This window comes from Macaca thibetana, chromosome 6, assembly GCF_024542745.1.
Source record: "Macaca thibetana thibetana isolate TM-01 chromosome 6, ASM2454274v1, whole genome shotgun sequence".
NCBI classification, from domain to species: domain Eukaryota; kingdom Metazoa; phylum Chordata; class Mammalia; order Primates; family Cercopithecidae; genus Macaca; species Macaca thibetana.
In genome coordinates this window covers 49,516,467-49,535,218 of record NC_065583.1, presented here as the reverse complement: position 1 = coordinate 49,535,218, position 18,752 = coordinate 49,516,467, and positions in this window count along the sequence as shown.

Sequence of the window (18,752 nt, the reverse complement as noted above, 5' to 3'; positions counted from 1 at the left end):
GGGACAGGTTTGAGGACGGAATACTTTCTCAACCAAATCTGGCCCTTCAAAGCCAAGGTCCCAAGCATTCATATTACCAGGTGATCTGAAGGTCTCTCAAGGACCCTAAGCAGCCCTTTCAACCCCATCCACCTCCTTTCCCATTTTTACAGGTTCTTTGTCTATCTGGGCTGCTCTAACAAAATACTTTTGACTGAGTGACTTATAAACAGGAGAAATTTATTTTTCACAGTTTTGGAGGCTGGAAGTCCAAGATGAAGGCACTCAGCAGATGCACTGTCTGGTGAGAGCCTGCTTTCTGGTTCACATAAGGAGCCTTCTAGCTGTGTTCTCACATAGCGGGAAGGGTGAGACAGGAAGCTCTCTTGGCTCTCTTTGACACGGGCACTAATCACCTCCCAAAAGACCTCACCTTCTAATACTATCACCTTGCGGGTTAGAATTTTGAGATATGAATTCCAGGGGGACACAAACATTTAGAGCATAGCAATGAGTTTGATATCCTCTCCCCTGCAGAGGCCCTCATAGACCTCCCAGTTTTCCAGATGGTCCAGAGAATCCTCAAGGACACTACTCAGTGTCTCCTTCTTGGTCTTTGATGCCTTGTATCCAAGTTTCCTGCCCCTTCTTCCTCTAACAACTTCATAAAGTTGGCAGAAACTAGGCTTGTTTGTGAGAGGAGTCTGGACACTGGAAAGAAGAGAGGGTAGGAAATGGCTAGCAATCAGGGAGGTAACTTAAGAGAAGCTCTACAAATCCTTTCTTCAGACTACTCTCACAAGCCCAGGTAGAATTTGAACATTGTCCAGAATTAGAATCAAGAGAGAAACAAAGATTAGGGTGGAGAAAATCCATCCCACCTTTCCTCACCCACTAGTCCCAAGGACAGACAGACAGCAGTCCTACCTCTCACAATTCACCTTCATGTGATCACATCTGCTTCCTAACGTGTTTTCATGACAATGTTATGTTTTACACCACTGACCACAGTTAAAATGTATACTAGAGTCCCAGATAACTTATACCTTCCCTGATAAATTCCACAGGTATTATCATCTCATGTGCCTTCATAATACCCAAGACCAAAGTCCAGCCAACATTTTGGTTTCCCATTCTTCAGATAAGAAAATTGATTCCCAAAGTAATCAAGGAACTTAGGTCAAGGTCATATAGAAAAAGAGGGGCAGATCAGAATTAGAGCCTAGACGTCTAACTCCTAGTCCAAGGCTCTTACCAAAATAACTGAAGGAATTTACAAATTTTTTATGGCAGTCATGAAGGACTCTCCCATGCTAGCCAAAGTCAAAGACAGGGCACTGACAATAGTGTCAACAGAAGAAAGATTTTTCTAACATCAGTTAGCACAGCAAAGTCTAAGAGTGTGAAATCTGCTGGTCAGGGTGGCTTACATCTGTAATCCCAGCACTTTCAGAGGCTGAGGCAGGCAAATAATCTGACATCAGGAGTTCGAGACCAGCCTGGCCATCATGGTGAAACCCTGTCTCTACTAAAAATACAAAATTAGCAGGGCATGGTGGCGGACACTTGTAATCCCAGCTGCTCAGGAGGCTGAGGCAGGAGAATCGCTTGAACCAGGAGGTGGAGGTTGCAGTGAGCCGAAATCATGCCACTGCACTCAAGCCAGGGTGACAGAGCAAGACTGTCTCAAAAAAAGAAAAGAAAAGAAAAGAGTGTAAAATCTTCCCAAGATTATCTAAAACAGGGTTTTATGATGGTATAACTAAAAGAAAACATATTGCAGTCAAATTAGAAGTTGTCCTTTGGTCAGTTACAGTGATTATAAAATTATAAATCCAGCATTTGAGTACATTTCCCTGAGCTCTCACAGTACTCTGAACATCCATTTTATGACTTGCCACACAATCCATTGAAGACGTCTGTTTAAATATCTAGTCTACCACCATCATCCCCAAATAGACCATAAGATATTCTGGGCACAGGCCATAAATGTTTCACTTTTTTGCCTACTACAGCATTCTAGCATGTAACAGATCTTAGTAAGTTTGCTGAATTCAATAAAAATGAAATGACTCTGTAGTATCCCCATTTGTTGGTTGTCTACTTCATGCCAGAACATCTCCTTGGATAGAAATGGAGTGTACTGCCTGTCAAGGAGTTCCTTCCACTTTTTGGCAGTTAAGATTTATATATATATATATATATATATATATATATATACACACACACACACACACACACACACACACACACACACACTTTAAGTTCTGGGGTACATGTGCAGAATGTGTAGGTTTGTTACATAGGTATACACGTGCCATGGTGGTTTGCTGCACCCATCAATCCATCATCTACCTTAGGTATTTCTCCTAATGCTATCTCTCCCCTAGTCCCCCACCCCTGACCGGCCCCAGTGTGTGATGTTCCCCTCCCCGTGTCCATCTGTTCTCATTGTTCAACTCCTACTTATGAGCAAGAACATGCGGTGTTTGGTTTTCTGTTCCTGTGTTAGTTTGCTGAGAATGATGGTTTCCAGCTTCATCCATGACCCAGGAAAGGACCTGAACTAATCCTTTTTTATGGTTGCATAGTATTCCATGATGTATATGTGTCACATTTTCTTTATCCAGTCTATCACTGATGGGCATTTGGGCTGGTTCCAAGTCTTTGCTATTGTGAATAGTGCTACAATAAAGACATATGTGCATGTGTCTTTATAGTAGAATGACTTATAATCCTTTAGGTATATACCCAGTAATGGGATTGCTGGGTCAAATGGTAGTTCAGGTTCTAGATCTTTAAGGAATCGCCACACTGTCTTCTACAATGGTTGGACTAATTTACACTCCCACCAACAGTGTAAAAGCATCCTATTTCTCCACATCCTCTCCAGGATCGGTTGTTTTCCGACTTTTTAATGATTGCCATTCTAATTGGCATGAGATGGTATCTCATTGTGGTTTTGATTTGCATTTCTCTAATGACCAGTGATGATGAGCTTTTTTTCATATATTTGTTGGCAGCATAAAAGTCTTCCTTTGAGAATTGTCTGTTCATATCCTTTGCCCATTTTTTGATGGGGTTGTTTTTTTCTTGCAAATTTGTTTGAGTCCCTTATAGATTCTGGATATTAGCCCTTTGTCAGATGGATAGATTGCAAAAATTTTCTCCCATTCTGTAGGTTGCCTGTTCACTCTGATGATAGTTTCTTTTACTGTGCAGAAGCTCTTTAGTTTAATTAGATCCCATTTGTTTATTTTGGCTTTTGTTGCCATTGCTTTTGGTGTTTTAGTCATGAAGTCTTTGCCCATGCCTATGTTCTGAACGGCATTGCCTAGGTTTTCTTCTAGGGTTTTTATGGCTTTAGGTCTTATGTTTAAGTCTTTAATCCATCTTGAGTTAATTTTTGTATAAGGTGTAAAGAAGGGGTCCAGTTTCAGTTTTCTGCATATGGATAGCCAGTTTTTCCAACACCATTTTAAAATAGGGAGTCCTTCCCCCATTGCTTGTTTTTGTCAGGTCTGTCAAAGATCAGATGGTTGTAGATGTGTGGTGTTATTACTGAGGCCTCTGTTCTATTCCATTGGTCTATATATCTGTTTTGGTACGAGTGCCATGCTGTTTTGGTTACTGTAGCCTTGTAGTATAGTTTGAAGTCAGGTACCATGATGCCTCCAGCTTTGTTCTTTTTGCTTAGGATTGTCATGGGTATACAGGTTCTTTTTTGGTTCCATATGAAATTGAAAGTAGTTTTTTCTAATTCTGTGAAGAAAGTCAATGGTAACTTAATAGAGATAGCATTGTATCTCTAAATTACTTTGCACAGTATGGCCATTTTCACAATATTGATTCATCCTAGCCATGAGCATGGAATGTCTTTCCATTTATTTGTGTCTTCTTTTATTTCCTTGGGCAGTGGTTTGTAGTTCTCCTTGAAGAGGTCCTTCACATCCCTTGTAAGTTGTATTCCCAGGTATTTTATTCTCTTTGTAGCAATTGTGAATGGAAGTTCACACATGATTTGGCTCTCTGTTTGTCTATTACTGGTGTATAGGAATGCTTGTGAATTTTGCACATTGGTTTCGTATCCTGAGACTTTGCTGAAGTTGCTTGTCAGCTTAAGGAGATTTGGGGTTGAGACAATGGGGTTTTCTAAATATACAATCATGTCATCTGCAAACAGAGACAATTCAACTTCCTCTCTTCCTATTTGAATACCTTTATTTCTTTCTCTTGCCTGATTGCCCTGGCCAGAACTTCCAATACTGTGTTGAATAGGAGTGATGAGAGAGGGCATCCTTATCTTGTGTCAGTTTTCAAAGGAAATGCTTCCAGCTTTTGCCCATTCAGTATGATATTGGCTGTGGCTTTGTCAAAAACAGCTCTTATTATTTTGAGATTATGTTCCATCAATACCTAGTTTATTGAGAGTTTTTAGCATAAAGCAGTGTTGAATTTTTTGAAGGCCTTTTCTGCATCTATTGAGATAATCATGTGGTTTTTACATTGGTTCTGTTTATGTGATCGATTATGTTTATTGATTTGCATATGTTGAACCAGCCTTGCATCCCAGAAATAAAGCCGACTTGATTGTGGTGGATAAGCTTTTTGACGTGCTGCTGGATTTGGTTTGCCATTATTTTATTGAGGGTTTTTGCATCAATGTTCATTAGGGGTACTGGCCTGAAATTTTCATTTTTTGTTGTGTCTCTGATAGGTTTTGGTATTGGGATGATGCTGGCCTCATAAAATGAGTTGGGGAGGATTCCCTCTTTTTCTCTTGTTTGGAATAGTTTCAGAAGGAATGGTACCAGCTCCTCTCTGTACCTCTGGTAGAATTCAGCTGCCAATCTGTCTGGTCCTGGGCTTTTTTTGGTTTGCTGCCTCAATTTCAGAACTTGTTATTGGTCTATTCAGAGATTCAACTTCTTCCTGGTTTAGTCTTGGGAGGGTGTATGTGTCCAGGAATTTAGCCATTTCTTCTGAATTTTCTAGTTTATTTGCATAGAGGTGTTCATAGTATTCTCTGATAGTAGTTTGTATTTCTGTGGGATCAGTGGGGATATCCCCTTTATCATTTTTTATTGTGTCTATTTGATTCTTCTCTTTTTTCTTCTTTATCAGTCTGGCTAGCGGTCTATCTATTTTATTAATCTTTTCAAAAAACCAGCTCCTGGATTCACAGATTTTGATTTTTTGAAGGGTTTCTTTTGTGCCTCTATCTCCTTCAATTCTGCTCCGATTTAGTTATTTCTTGTCTTCTGCTAGCTTTTGAATTTGTTTGCTCTTGCTTCTCTAGTTCTTTTCACTGTGATGTTAGGGTGTCAATTTTAGATCTTTCCTACTTTATCCTGTGGGCATTTAGTGCTATAAATTTTCCTCTAAACACTACTTTAGCTGTGTCCCACAGATTCTGGCACATTGTGTCTTTGTTCTCATTGGTTTCAAATAATTTATTTCTTCCTTAATTTCATTATTTACCTATTAGTCATTCAGTAGCAGGTTGTTCAGTTTCCATGTAGTTGTGCAGTTTTCAGCAAGTTTCTTAATCCTGAGTCCTAATTTGATTGTACTGTGGTTTGAGAAACTGTTTGTTATTATTTCCGTTCTTTTGCATTTGCTGAGGAGTGTTTTGCTTCCAATTATGTGGTCAATTTTAGAATAAGTGTGACATGCTGCTGAGAAGAATGTATAGTCTGTGGATTTGGGGTGGAGAGTTCCATAGATGTCTATTAGGTCCACTTTGTCCAGAGCTGAGTTCAAGTCCCGAATATCCTTGTTAATTTTCTGTCTCGTTGACCTGTCTAATATTGACAGTGGGGTGTTAAAGTCTCCCACTATCACTATGTGGGAGTCTAAGTCTCTTTGTAGGTCACTGAGAACTTGCTTTATGAATCTAGGTGCCCTGTATTGGGTGTATAAACATTTAGGATAGTTAGCTCTTCTTGTTGCATTGATCCCTTTACTGTTATGTAATGCCCCTCTTTGTCTTTTTTGATCTTTGTTGGCTTAAAGTTTTCTTGTTTTATTGGAGACTAGGCTGCAACCCCTGCTTCTTTTTGCTTTCCATTTGCTTGATAAATATTCTTCCATCCCTTTATTTTGAGCCTATGTGTGCCTTTGCACATGAGATGGGTCTCCTGAATACAGCACACAGATGGGTCTTGACTCTTTATCCAATTTAGCAGTCTGTGTCTTTTAATTGGGGCATTTAGCCCATTTACATTTAAGGTTAATAATGTTATGTGTGAATTTGATCCTGTCATTATGCTGCTAGCTGGTTATTTTGCCCATTAGTTGATGCAGTTTCTTCATAGTGTTGATGGTCTTTACAATTTGGTATGCTTTTGCAGTGGCTGGTACCAGCTTTTCCTTTCCATATTTAGTGCTTCCTTCAGGAGCTCTTGTAAGGCAGGCTGGTGGTGACAAAATCTCTCAACATTTGCTTGTCTGGGAAGGATTTTACTTCTCCTTCACTTATAAAGCTTAGTTTGGCTGGATATAAAATTCTGGCTTGAAAATTATTTTAAGAATGATGAATATTGGCCCCACTCTCTTCTGGCTTATAGGGTTTCTGCAGAGAGATTCTCTGTTAGTCTGATGGGCTTCCCTTTGTGGATAACCCGACCTTTCTCTCTGGCTACCTTAACATTTTTTCCTTCATTTCAACCTTGATGAATCTGATGATTATGTGTATAGGGGTTGCTCTTCTCAAGGAGTATCTTTGTGGTCTTCTCTGTATTTCCTGAATTTGAATGTTGGCCTCTCGCTAGGTTGGGGAAATTTTCCTGGATAATATCCTGAGGAGTGTTTTCCAACTTGGTTCCATTCTCCCTGTCACTCTCAGATACATCAATCAAACGTAAGTTTGGTCTTTTCACATAGTCCCATGTTTCCTGGAGGCTTTGTTCATTTCTTTTCATTCTTTTTTCTCTAATCTTGACTTCACACTTTATTTCATTACGTTTATTTTCAATCTCTGATATCCTTTCTTCTGCTTGATCAATTCAGCTATTGATACTGTGTATGCTTCATGAAGTTCCTGTACTGTGTTTTTCAGCTCCATCAGGTCATTTATGTTTTTTTCGGAACTGGTTATTCTAGTTAGCAATTCCTCTAACCTTTTTTCAAGTTTCTTAGCTTCCTTGCATTGGGTTAGAACATGCTCCTTTAGCTCAGAGGACTTTGTTATTACCCACCTTCTGAAGCCTACTTCTGTCAATTTGTCAAACTCATTCTCCATCCAGTTTTGTTCCCTTGCTGGTGAGGAGTTGTGATCCTTTGGAGGAGAAAAGGCATTCTGGTTTTTGGAATTTTCGGCCTTTTTGTGCTGTTTTTTCCTCATCTTCGTGGATTTATCTACGTTTGGTCTTTGATGTTGGTGACCTTTGGATGGGGTTTCTGTGTGGACATCCTTTTTGTTGATGTTGATGCTATTTCTTTCTGTTTGTTAGTTTTCCTTCTAACAGTCAGGCTCCTCTGCTGCAGGTCTGTTGTAGTTTGCTGGAAGTCCACTCCAGACCCTGTTTGCCTGGGTATCACCAGCAGAGGCTGCAGAGATTGCTGCCTGTTCCTTCCTCTGGAAGTTTCGTCCCAGAGGGGCACCCGCCAGATGCCAGCCGGAGCTCTCCTGTATGAGGTGTCTGTCGACCCCTGCTGGGAGATGTCCCCAGTCAGGAGTCATGGGGTTTGGGGACCCACTTGAGGATACAGTCTGTCCCTTAACAGAACTCTAGGGATGTGCTGGAAGATCCGCCGCTCTCTTCAGAACCAGGAGGCAGCAATGTTTAAGTCTGTTGAAGCTGCGCCCACAGCCACCCCTTCCCCCAGGTGCTCTGTCCCAGGGAGATGGGAGTTTTGTCTATAAGTCCCTGACTGGGGTTGCTGCCTTTCTTTCAGAGATGCCCTGCCCAGAGAAGAGGAATCTAGAGAAGCAGTCTGTCTACAGAGGCTTTGTGGAGCTGCAGTGGGCTCCACCCAGTTTGAACTTCCAAGCAGCTTTGTTTACACTGTGAGGGGAAACCTGCCTGCTCAAGCCTCAGTAAGGCGATGCCCCACCCCCTGACCAAGCTTGAGCATCCCTGGTTGATTTCAGACTGCTGTGCTGGCAGTAAGAATTTCAAGCCAGTGGATCTTAGTTTGCTGGGCTCTGTGGGCTGGGATCCACTGAGCTAGACCACTTGGCTCCCTGGCTTCAGCCCCCTTTCCAGGGTAGTGAACAGTTCCGGGCCAGGCGTGGTGGCTCAAGCCTGTAATCCCAGCACTTTGGGAGGCCGAGACGGGTGGATCACGAGGTCAGGAGATCGAGACCATCCTGGCTAATACGGTGAAACCCCGTCTCTACTAAAAAAAATACAAAAAACTAGCCGGGCGAGGTGGCGGGCGCCTGTAGTCCCAGCTACTCGGGAGGCTGAGGCAGGAGAATGGCGGGAACCCGGGAGGCGGAGCTTGCAGTGAGCTGAGATCCGGCCACTGCACTCCAGCCGGGGTGACAGAGCGAGACTCCGTCTCAAAAAAAAAAACAAACAGTTCTGCCTCACTGGTGTTCCAGGTGCCAGTGAGGTATGAAAAACACTCCTGCAGTTATCTCAGTGTCTGCCCAAATGGCCACCCAGTTTTGTGCTTGAAACCCAGGGTCCTGGTTTGTAGGCACCCGAGGGAATCTCCTGGTCTTTGGGTTGCAAAGACCATGGGAAAAGCATAGTGTCTGGCCGGAATGCACCGTTCCTTATGGCACAGTCCCTTGGCTAGGGGAGGGAGTTCACCGACCCCTTGCACTTCCTGGGTAAGGTGATGCCCCACTCTGCTTCAGCTCACTCTCCATGGGCTGAGAAGAGCCGGACACTTGGGTTGGAAATGCAGAAATCACCCGCCTTCTGCACTGATCTCGCTGGGAGCTGCAGACTGGAGCTGCTCCTATTTGGCCATCTTGCCAGCCCATGGCAATTAAGATTTATCTTCATACAGAACCCAAGTATATCTGTCTGGATATTCTACATATGTCCTCTAGGGCTAATCCTCAGGGCCATAGAGAACAAAATATAATCAACTGCTTTAATTCATTAGTTCATCCTTTCTTCCTTCAATAACTTCAATTACTCATTCAATACAGATCAAATTAAGTACTCAGCACCACAGTTGGGCTTGAAAATGGAAAAATGATTTAAAAATCAGTCTTTGCTTACTGAGGGAAACAGTTTAGTAAAAGCAATATAGATGTAAATGGACAATTTAAATTAAATATAATAAACTTCTGTAGTGGAGGGAATCACAGGCTACTACGGAACAAATGAAAGATACACCTATTGGGAGGTTGGGGAGAGGTGAAGGACGTCAGAGCAGATTTCTCAGAAGAGAGAATGCCCCAGTTGTGAGCCTTGTTGCTTTATGATCCAATGAAGTTTTTTTCTTTTTCATTCTATATGTCTCTATTCTACATGCTGTTTCTCATATCATGTTCACATAACCCTTTAACATTCAGGCTACTTTCTTCTGAATGAAATTATAATATGCAGTTATTAATATATATCTGAAGGGCTGGTCCAACTGAGAAAGAGCCACCACTTTCTCATTCTAAATGCCAGACCACTATTAATTCTGTCTAGGATTACACTAGGTTGTAAATCTATTTTATTGCCTCAGATTTCAGCATACTTCCTGTTTGTCACTGTATATGTCACTGGAGTTCATTAACAATTCAAAGGGTAGAAGAGACCCAAGAAGGTCAATAAGGCAGGGTTCAAGAGATTAAATGGAAGAAAAACCCAATTTTGCAATTAAAAAAATAAAGCGATTTCAACACTTGAACCTTAAAATACAATACAGAATTTTCACTTACCTTAACAAAGCTTAGCTCATTAATTCCAGGCTTTCTTCCTTTGAAATTTAGTCATTTAATTAAAGCTGTAAATATCACTCCAAGACAATCTAAATGCATCCCTCAAGATCTGACATATATTTTTATTATATTCATTCCATTCTAATATTTTCTAATTTCTATAGTGACATCATAACTTTTTCATTAGCTATTTAACTGTATATTTAAATTTTAAAAACACGAGCTTTTAAAAGTCACTTTTGTTACTTTCTAACTTCAAGGAATGATTATCAGAGAACACTATATGTTCAGTTCCTTATTTTGGGACGCTGAGGCTTGTTTTATAACCTAGTATGTGGGGAATTTTTTTAAAATATTCCGTAAGCACTTGAAATGAACATGCAGGGTTCTCTATGTGTTCATTCTATCACGCTTGTGAAATGTGTTATTCAAATTATCAGTAGCCTTACTGTGCTTTGCTTTATTTGCTTTATTTTATGATTTGCTCTATTTATTGAATAGGTACATTAAAATATCCCACAATAATTACAGCTTTATCAATTCTTCCCTGTAATTCTGTATTTGTTTTAATATTTATATGCTATCTTACAATGCCCAAGCGAGTTTAGAATCCTTAACATCATTATTTGCCTTAAAGATAATTTTGTCTGATACTAATATTGGCATATCAGCATACTTTTTTCCAATTGTTTAGTGTATATATAATTCCTTTACACTCAACCTTTCTGTATTCTTGAGTTTCATGTGTCTTTTGTAAATATAATATAGCTAAAATTTTTATTGAATCTGAGAACATTAAATTGCAACTTCCCAGCACCCCTAGTCTTGCTTACCCTACTCTACTTTATTCATAGCACTTAATATATTTTAACATACAAAAAACATACATAACCAGTGTATTTTATTGGTCTTTTTCCCTTAACTAGAACATTAGTTCCATGAGGGTGGAAATTCTTGTCTGTTTTGCTTGCTGATGCCCCCTATATTTACAACAGAGCCTGGCATATAATATACACTCAGTATTTGTTGAACATTAAGTGAATATATCTCTTTTAATTGCTAAGTTCAATGCATTTGTATTTCTCATAATTACTATTATATTTAGATTTCTACAATCCTATTTTTAAAGCATAGTTTAGTAGACCATCTAAGAAACAAAAAGATAAATTTCTAAAGTACAGCTTTTCTTTGCTAGCCAACCAGTTGTTTCTTCATCAGGAAATTCAAGAATTGATGGACTCCTTCATCAGACATTCTTTGGTTAACGTACTGGCCTTGATGAAGAGTGAGCATGTTCTTCTATCCATCACAATTTGGAATCTTTTGTCTTAAATGTAAAATTGAGTGAACTTACTTTTCTTAACAGCTTTACTGATAATTCACATACCATAACATTCATTTAAAGTAAAGAGTAGTTTTAAATTACACAGCCATCACCTCTAATTCCAGAGCATCGTTGTCATATCAAAGAGAAAGCCTGTATCCATCAGCAATCACGCCCTGATCCTACTTTTCCATCCCTTGGCAACCACTAGCCTAATATATATTACTGTGGATTTGGCTATTCTAGATATTACACATAAATGGAATTAAACAATATGTGACCTTTTGTGTCTGGTTTCTTTCACTTAGTATAATTTTTCTAGGTTTCATCCATATTACAGCATGTATCAGTACTTCATTCCTTTTTATTTTGCTAAATAATATTCCATAGTATGGATATATTATACTTTGTTTATTTATTGGTCAGTTGATGAGCATTTGGGTTGTTTCTACTCTCTGGTTAATTCTGAATAATTCTGCTATGAACATTCATGTACAAGTTTTTGTGCGGATATATATTTTCATTTCTCTCAGGGATGTACCCAGGAATGAAATTGTTGGATCATACGGTAACTGTATGTTTAACTGTATGAGGAGCTGCCAATCTGCTTTCAAAGGTGGCTGCACCATTTTACAACCCCACAATGAATGAGGTTTCCAATCTCTCCACATCCTCGCCAACACTAGTAATTTTCTGTCTTTTTTTTTATTTTAGCCATCCTAGTGGATAGGAAGTGGTATCTCACTGTGGTTTTGATTTGCATTTCCCTAATGATTAGTGATGCTAAGTATCTTTTCATGTGTTTATTGGCCATTTGTACATCTTTTTTGAGGAAATTTCTATTCAAATTCTTTGTCCACTATTAAATTGGGTTGTTGGCCAGGCACAGTGGCTCACTCCTGTAATCCCAGCACTTTGGGAGGCCAAGGCAGGCAAATCACCTGAGGTCAGAAGTTCGAGACTAGCCTGGCCAATATGGTGAAACCCTGTCTCTACTAAAAATATGAAAATTAGCCAGGCGTGGTGGCAGGCACCTGTAATACCAGCTACTTGGGAGGCTGAGGCAGGAGAATCGCTTAAACCTGGGAGGCAGAGATTACAGTGAGCTGAGAACGCGCCATTGCACTCTAGCCTTGGAGACAAGAGCGAGACTTCGACTCAAAATAAATAAATAAATAAATAAATAAATAAGGTTGTCTTTTTATTGTTGAGTTGTAACAGTTCTCTATGTATTCTTGATACAAGATCAGATTTGTGATTTGCAAATATCTGCTGCCCCCACCCCCGCCACCACCTACCTATTCTGGAGTCTGTCTGCACTTTCACAATAGTATCCTGTAAAACATCAGAATTTTACAATTTCAATGAAGTCCAATATATATCTGAAACCAATATATCAAATTTTTCTTTGATTCTGTATGCCTTTGATGTCATTATATGAGAGACCATTACCTACCCAAGGTCAGGAAGATTTAGTCCAATATTTTCTTCTAATAGTTCAGTAATTTGAGTCCTCTATATTTTTTTATTGGTTAATTTAGCCAAAGGTTTGTACATTTTGTTGGGTTTTTTTTTAAATCAACTTTTAGTTTTACTGATTTTTTTACTGTGTTTCTATTCTCTACTTAATTTATTTCTGTGCTAGTCTTTATTTCCTTCTCTCTGCTTGCTTTGGCTCAAGTTAGCTCTTTTCTTATTTCCTAGGGTAAAAGATTATGTTTTAATTTAATATTTTTCTCCTTTTTATTTCATTTTATTTTTTATTATACTTTAAGTTCTAGGGTACATGTGCATAATGTACAGGTTTGTTACATATGTATACAGGTACCATGTTGGTGTGCTGCACCCATTAACTCATCATTTACATTAGGTATATCTCCTAATGCTAATCCCTCCCCACTACCACCACCCCATGACAGGCCCCGGTGTGTGATGTTCCCCTTCCTGTGTCCAAGTGTTCTCATTGTTCAGTTCCCACCTATGAGTGAGAATATGCAGTGTTCGGTTTTTTGTCCCTGTGATAGTTTGCTAAGAATGATGGTTTCCAGCTTCATCCATACCCCTACAAAGGACATGAACTAATCCTTTTTTATGGCTGCATAGTATTCCATGGTGTATATGTGCCACATTTTCTTAATCTAGCCAAACTAAACTTCATAAGTGAAGGAGAAATAAAATCCTTTACAGACAAGCAAAGGCTGAGAGATTTTGTCACCACCAGGCCTGCCTTACAAGAGCTCCTGAAGGAAGCACTAAACATGGAAAGGAAAAACTGGTACCAGCCACTGCAAAAACATACTAAATTGTAAAGACCATCAATGCTAGGAAGAAACTGCATCAACTAATGAGCAAAATAACCAGCTAATATCATAAGGACAGGATCAAATTCACATATAACAATATTAATCTTAAATGTAAATAGACTAAATGCTCCAATTATAAGACACAGACTGCTAAATTGGATAAAGAGTCAAGACCCATCAGTGTGCTGTATTCAGGAGACCCATCTCACATGCAGAGACACACACAGGCTCAAAATAAACGGATGGAGGAAGATCTACCAAACAAATGGAAAACAGAAAAAGGCAGGGGTTGCAATCCTAGTCTCTGATAAAACAGACTTTAAACCAACAAAGATCAAAAAAGACAAAGAAGGCCATTGCATAATGGTAAAGGGATCAATTCAACAGGAAGAGCTAACTATCCTAAATATATATGCACCTAATATGGGAGCACCCAGATTCATAAAGCAAGTCCTTAGACACCTGCAAAGAGACTTAGACTCCCCCACATTAATAATGGGAGACTTTAACACCCCACTGTCAACATCAGACAGATCAATGAGACAGAAAGTTAAAAAGGATATCCAGGAATTGAACTCATCTCTGCACCAAGCAGACCTAACAGACATCTACAGAACTCTCCACCCCAAATCAACACAATATACATTCTTCTCAGCACCACATCGCACTTATTCCAAAATTGACCACATAGTTGGAAGTAAAGCACTCCTCAGCAAATGTAAGAGAACAGAAATTATAACAAACTGTCTCTCAGACCACAGTGCAATCAAACTAGAACTCAAGATTAAGAAACTCACTCAAAACTGCTCAACTACATGGAAACTGAACAACCTGATTCTGAATGACTACTGGGTACATAACAAAATGAAGGCAGAAATAAAGATATTCTTTGAAACCAATGAGAACAAAGATGCAACATACCAGAATCTCTGGGACACATTTAAAGCAGTGTGTAGAGGGAAATGTATAGCACTAAATGCCCACAAGAGAAAGCAGGAAAGATCTAAAATCACCACCCTAACATCACAATGGAAAGAACTAGAGAAGCAAGAGCAAACACATTCAAAAGTTAGCAGAAGGCAAGAAATAACTAAGATCAGAGCAGAACTGAAGGAGATAGAGACACAAAAAACCCTTCAAAAAATCAATGAATCCAGGAGCTGGATTTTTGAAAAGATCAACAAAATTGATAGACCGCTAGCAAGACTAATAAAGAAGAAAACAGAGAAGAATCAAATAGACGTAATAAAAAATGTTAAAGGGGATATCACTACCAATCCCACAGAAACTACCATTAGAGAATACTGTGAACACCTCTATGCAAATAAACTAGAAAATCTAGAAGAAATGGATAAATTCCTGGACACATACACCCTCCCAAGACTAAACCAGGAAGAAGTTGAATCTCTGAATACACCAATAACAGGTTCTGAAATTGTGGCAATAATTAATAGCCTACCAACCAAAAACAGTCCAGGACCAGACGATTCACAGCCGAATTCTACCAGAGGTACAAGGAGGAGCTGGTACCATTGCTTCTGAAACTATTCCAATCAATAGAAAAAGAGGGAATGCTCCCTAACTCATTTTATGAGGCCAGAATCATCCTGATACCAAAGCCTGGCAGAGACACAACAAAAAAAGAGAATTTTAGGCCAATATCCCTGATGAACATCAATGCAAAAATCCTCAATAAAATACTGGCAAACTGAATCCAGCAGCACATCAAAAAGCTTATCCACCGTGATCAAGTGGGCTTCATCCCTGGGATGCAAGGCTGGTTCAACATATGCAAATCAATAAACGTAATCCAGCATATAAACAGAACCAAAGACAAAAACCACATGATTTTCTCAATAGATGCAGAAAAGGCCTTTGACAAAATTCAACAGTCCTTCATGCTAAATACTCTCAATAAATTAGGTATTGATGGGATGTAACTCAAAATAGTAAGAGCTATTTATGACAAACCCACAGCCAATATCATACTGAATGGGCAAGAACTGGAAGCATTCCCTTTGAAAACTGGCACAAGACAGGGATGCCCTCTCTCACCACTCCTATTCAACATAATGTTGGAAGTTCTAGCCAGGGCAATCAGGCAGGAGAAAGAAATAAAGGGTATTCAATTAGGAAAAGAGGAAGTCAAATTGTCCCTGTTTGCAGATGACATGATTGCATATTTAGAAAACCCCATCGCCTCAGCCCAAAATCTCCTTAAGCTGATAAGCAACTTCAGCAAAGTCTCACGATAGAAAATCAATGTGCAAAAATCACAAGCATTCTTATACACCAATAACAGACAAACAGAGAGCCAAATCATGAGTGAACTCCCATTCACAAAGAGAATGCTTCAAAGAGAATAAAATATTTAGGAATCCAACTTACAAGGGATGTGAAGGACCTCTTCAAGAAGAGCTACAAACCACTGCTCAACTAAATAAGAGAGGACACAAATGGAAGAACATTCCATACTCATGGATAGGAAGAATCAATATCGTGAAAATGGCCATACTTCCCAAGGTAATTTATAGATTTAATGCCATCCCCATCAAGCTACCAATGACTTTCTTCACAGAATTGGAAAAAACTAGTTTAAAGTTCATATGGAATCTCCTTTTTAAATACAGGTGTTTACATCCATAAATTTTCCTCTAAGAGCTGCTTTAGCTACATCCTCTAAGTTTTGGTGTATTGTATTTTCATTTACACTCATCTCAAAATACCTTCTCATCTCTCTTGTGATTCCTTATTTGACCTACTTGTTATGTAGGAGTATGTTAATAAATTTTCACATATTAGTGAATCTCCCAAATTTTCTTTTTATTGGTTTCTAATTTATGCTGTTGTAGTAAAAACATACTTTAATAATTTCAATTCTTTTAAGTTTATTGAGACTTATTTTATGGCCTGACATGAGGTCTAGAAACTGACTAAAGAATGTTCCAGGTTGGTTGCAGTAGCTCATGCCTATAATTCCATATCTGGGAAGCCAGGTTGGGAGGACTGCTTGAGGCCAAGAGTTCAAGACCAGTCTGGGCAACATAGTGAGACCCTTTCTGTACAAAAACAAAAAAGTTAGCCAAGCATGGTGGTGCACACCTATAGTCCCAGATATTTGGGAGGCTGGAGCAGGAAGATTACTTGAGCCCAGGAGTTTGAAGCTGTAGTGAGCTGTGATCATGCCACTACACTCCAACCTAGACCACAGAACAATATCCTGTCTAAAAACAAAAGGGAGGGGGGAGAAAAGAATTTTAAATGTGTATTTGAGAAGAATGTGCATTACACTGTTGGGTACAGTGTTTTATAGATGTCTATTAGCCTAGTTGGTTTATAGTGCTGTTGAAGTCTTCTAGTTCCCCAGTGATCATCTACCTACATGTTGTATCCATTTTTCAAAGTGGGGTATTGACATCTCCAACTACTACTGTTGAATTGTCTGTTTCCCTTTGATTTTGCTGGGTTTTGCCTCATTTATTTTGAGGCTCTGCTCTTAGGTGCATATGTTCATAATTGTTATGTCTTTTCGATGGACTGATCCTTTTAATATACAATGTTCTTCTCAGTCTCTAGTAACAATTTTTGTCTCAAAGTCTATTTTGTCTAAGACTAGCACAGCCTCTCCAGTTCTTTTTTGGAGAACTGTTGTATTCTCTATCTTGTTCCACCTTTTCACTTTCAACCTATTTGTTTGTCTGAATATGTATTTGTCTCATAGATAGCATATAGTTGGATTATGGTATTTTATTCATTCTGTTAATCTATGTCTTTTGACTGTAGTGCCCATTTCATTTCTTGGAATTACTGATGATATTTACATTTGCCATTTTGCTGTTTTCTGCACATGCCTTTATGTTCCTCTATCCCTTTATTACTGCCTTCTTTTGTGTTAGTTTTCTAGTATACCATTTTAATCCACTTGTTAGTTATTTTACCACAATTTTTTAGTTCTTTTATTAGTATTTGCCCTGGGGACTGCAATTAACATCTTAACTTAAAGCAATCTAGCTCAGGGTAATATTGACTTAATTTCAATAATATATAAAAACCCTGTTCCAGCACAGCTCCATTCCTTCTCCTCTCCTTTTATTATTATTGGCATTAAAAGTATATCCTTATACATTATAAAACATATAATTACAATTATTGCTTCATGTAGTTGTCTTTTGAATGAGATAGAAGAAAAAGGTTACAAAAAAATAACATTTATACTGACTTTTACATTTACCTGTAGAGTTATCTGTACCAGTACTCTTTATTTCTCTGTGTGGATTCAAGTTACTATTTAGTGTCCTGTCATATCAACCTAAAGAACTCCCTTTCATATTTCTTATAGGGTATGCCTGCTAGTGAAGAATTCTTTGTTTTTGTTTTCATGGGAATGTTTTATAGTCACCTTAATTTTTGAAGACTAGGTTTGCTGAATATACAACTCATAGTTAACAATCCTTTTCTTTCAGCACTTTGAATACATCATCCCTCTGCTTTCTGTGGTATCCACAGTTTCTAATGAAAATAAAGCTGTTAATTTTCTTGAACATGCCTTGCTGCCTTCTCTTTCTATTTTCAATATTCTCTCCCTCTCTCTCTCTGTCTCTGAGAAAAGGTCTGGTTCTATTGCCCAGTCTGAAGTGCAGTGGCACAATCTTGCTCACCACAACCTCTATTTCCTCTGCTCAAGCCATCCTCCCATCTCAGCCTCCTGAGTAGCTGGGACTAGAGGCATGCACCACCACGCCTGGCTAATTTTCATATCTTTTGTAGAGACAGGGTTTCTCCATGTTGCCCAGGCTGCTCTCAAACTTGTGAGTTCAAGTAATCTGCCTACCTCAACCTCCCAAAGTGCTGGTATGACAGGCATGAGCCACTGTGCCTGGCCAAGATTCTCTCTTGATCTCTGGCTTTCAACAGTTTGACTATGATGTGTCTCTTTAGGCTTATCCTACTTGGAGTTCATTAGTTTCTTAGTGTGCAGATTAGTGTTTTTCATCAAATTTGTAGTTTCTTGTCACCATATCTTCAAATATTCTTTCTGCCCTTTTCTTTTTCTTCTCTTCTTTTGGGATTCTCCTCATGCATGTATTGATATACTTGATGGGTTCTCACAAATCTCTATGGCTCTGTTCATTTTTCTGCATTCTTTTTTCTTTCTGTTCCTCAGACTGGATGATCTTAAGTTCACTGATTCTTTATTTTGCAAGTTCAAAAAGGATGAAGAGTCCCTTTAGTGAATTTTACATTTCAGTTATTGTATTTGTCAACCAGAATATCCATCTGGTTTGTAAAATAATTTATATCTTTTAAT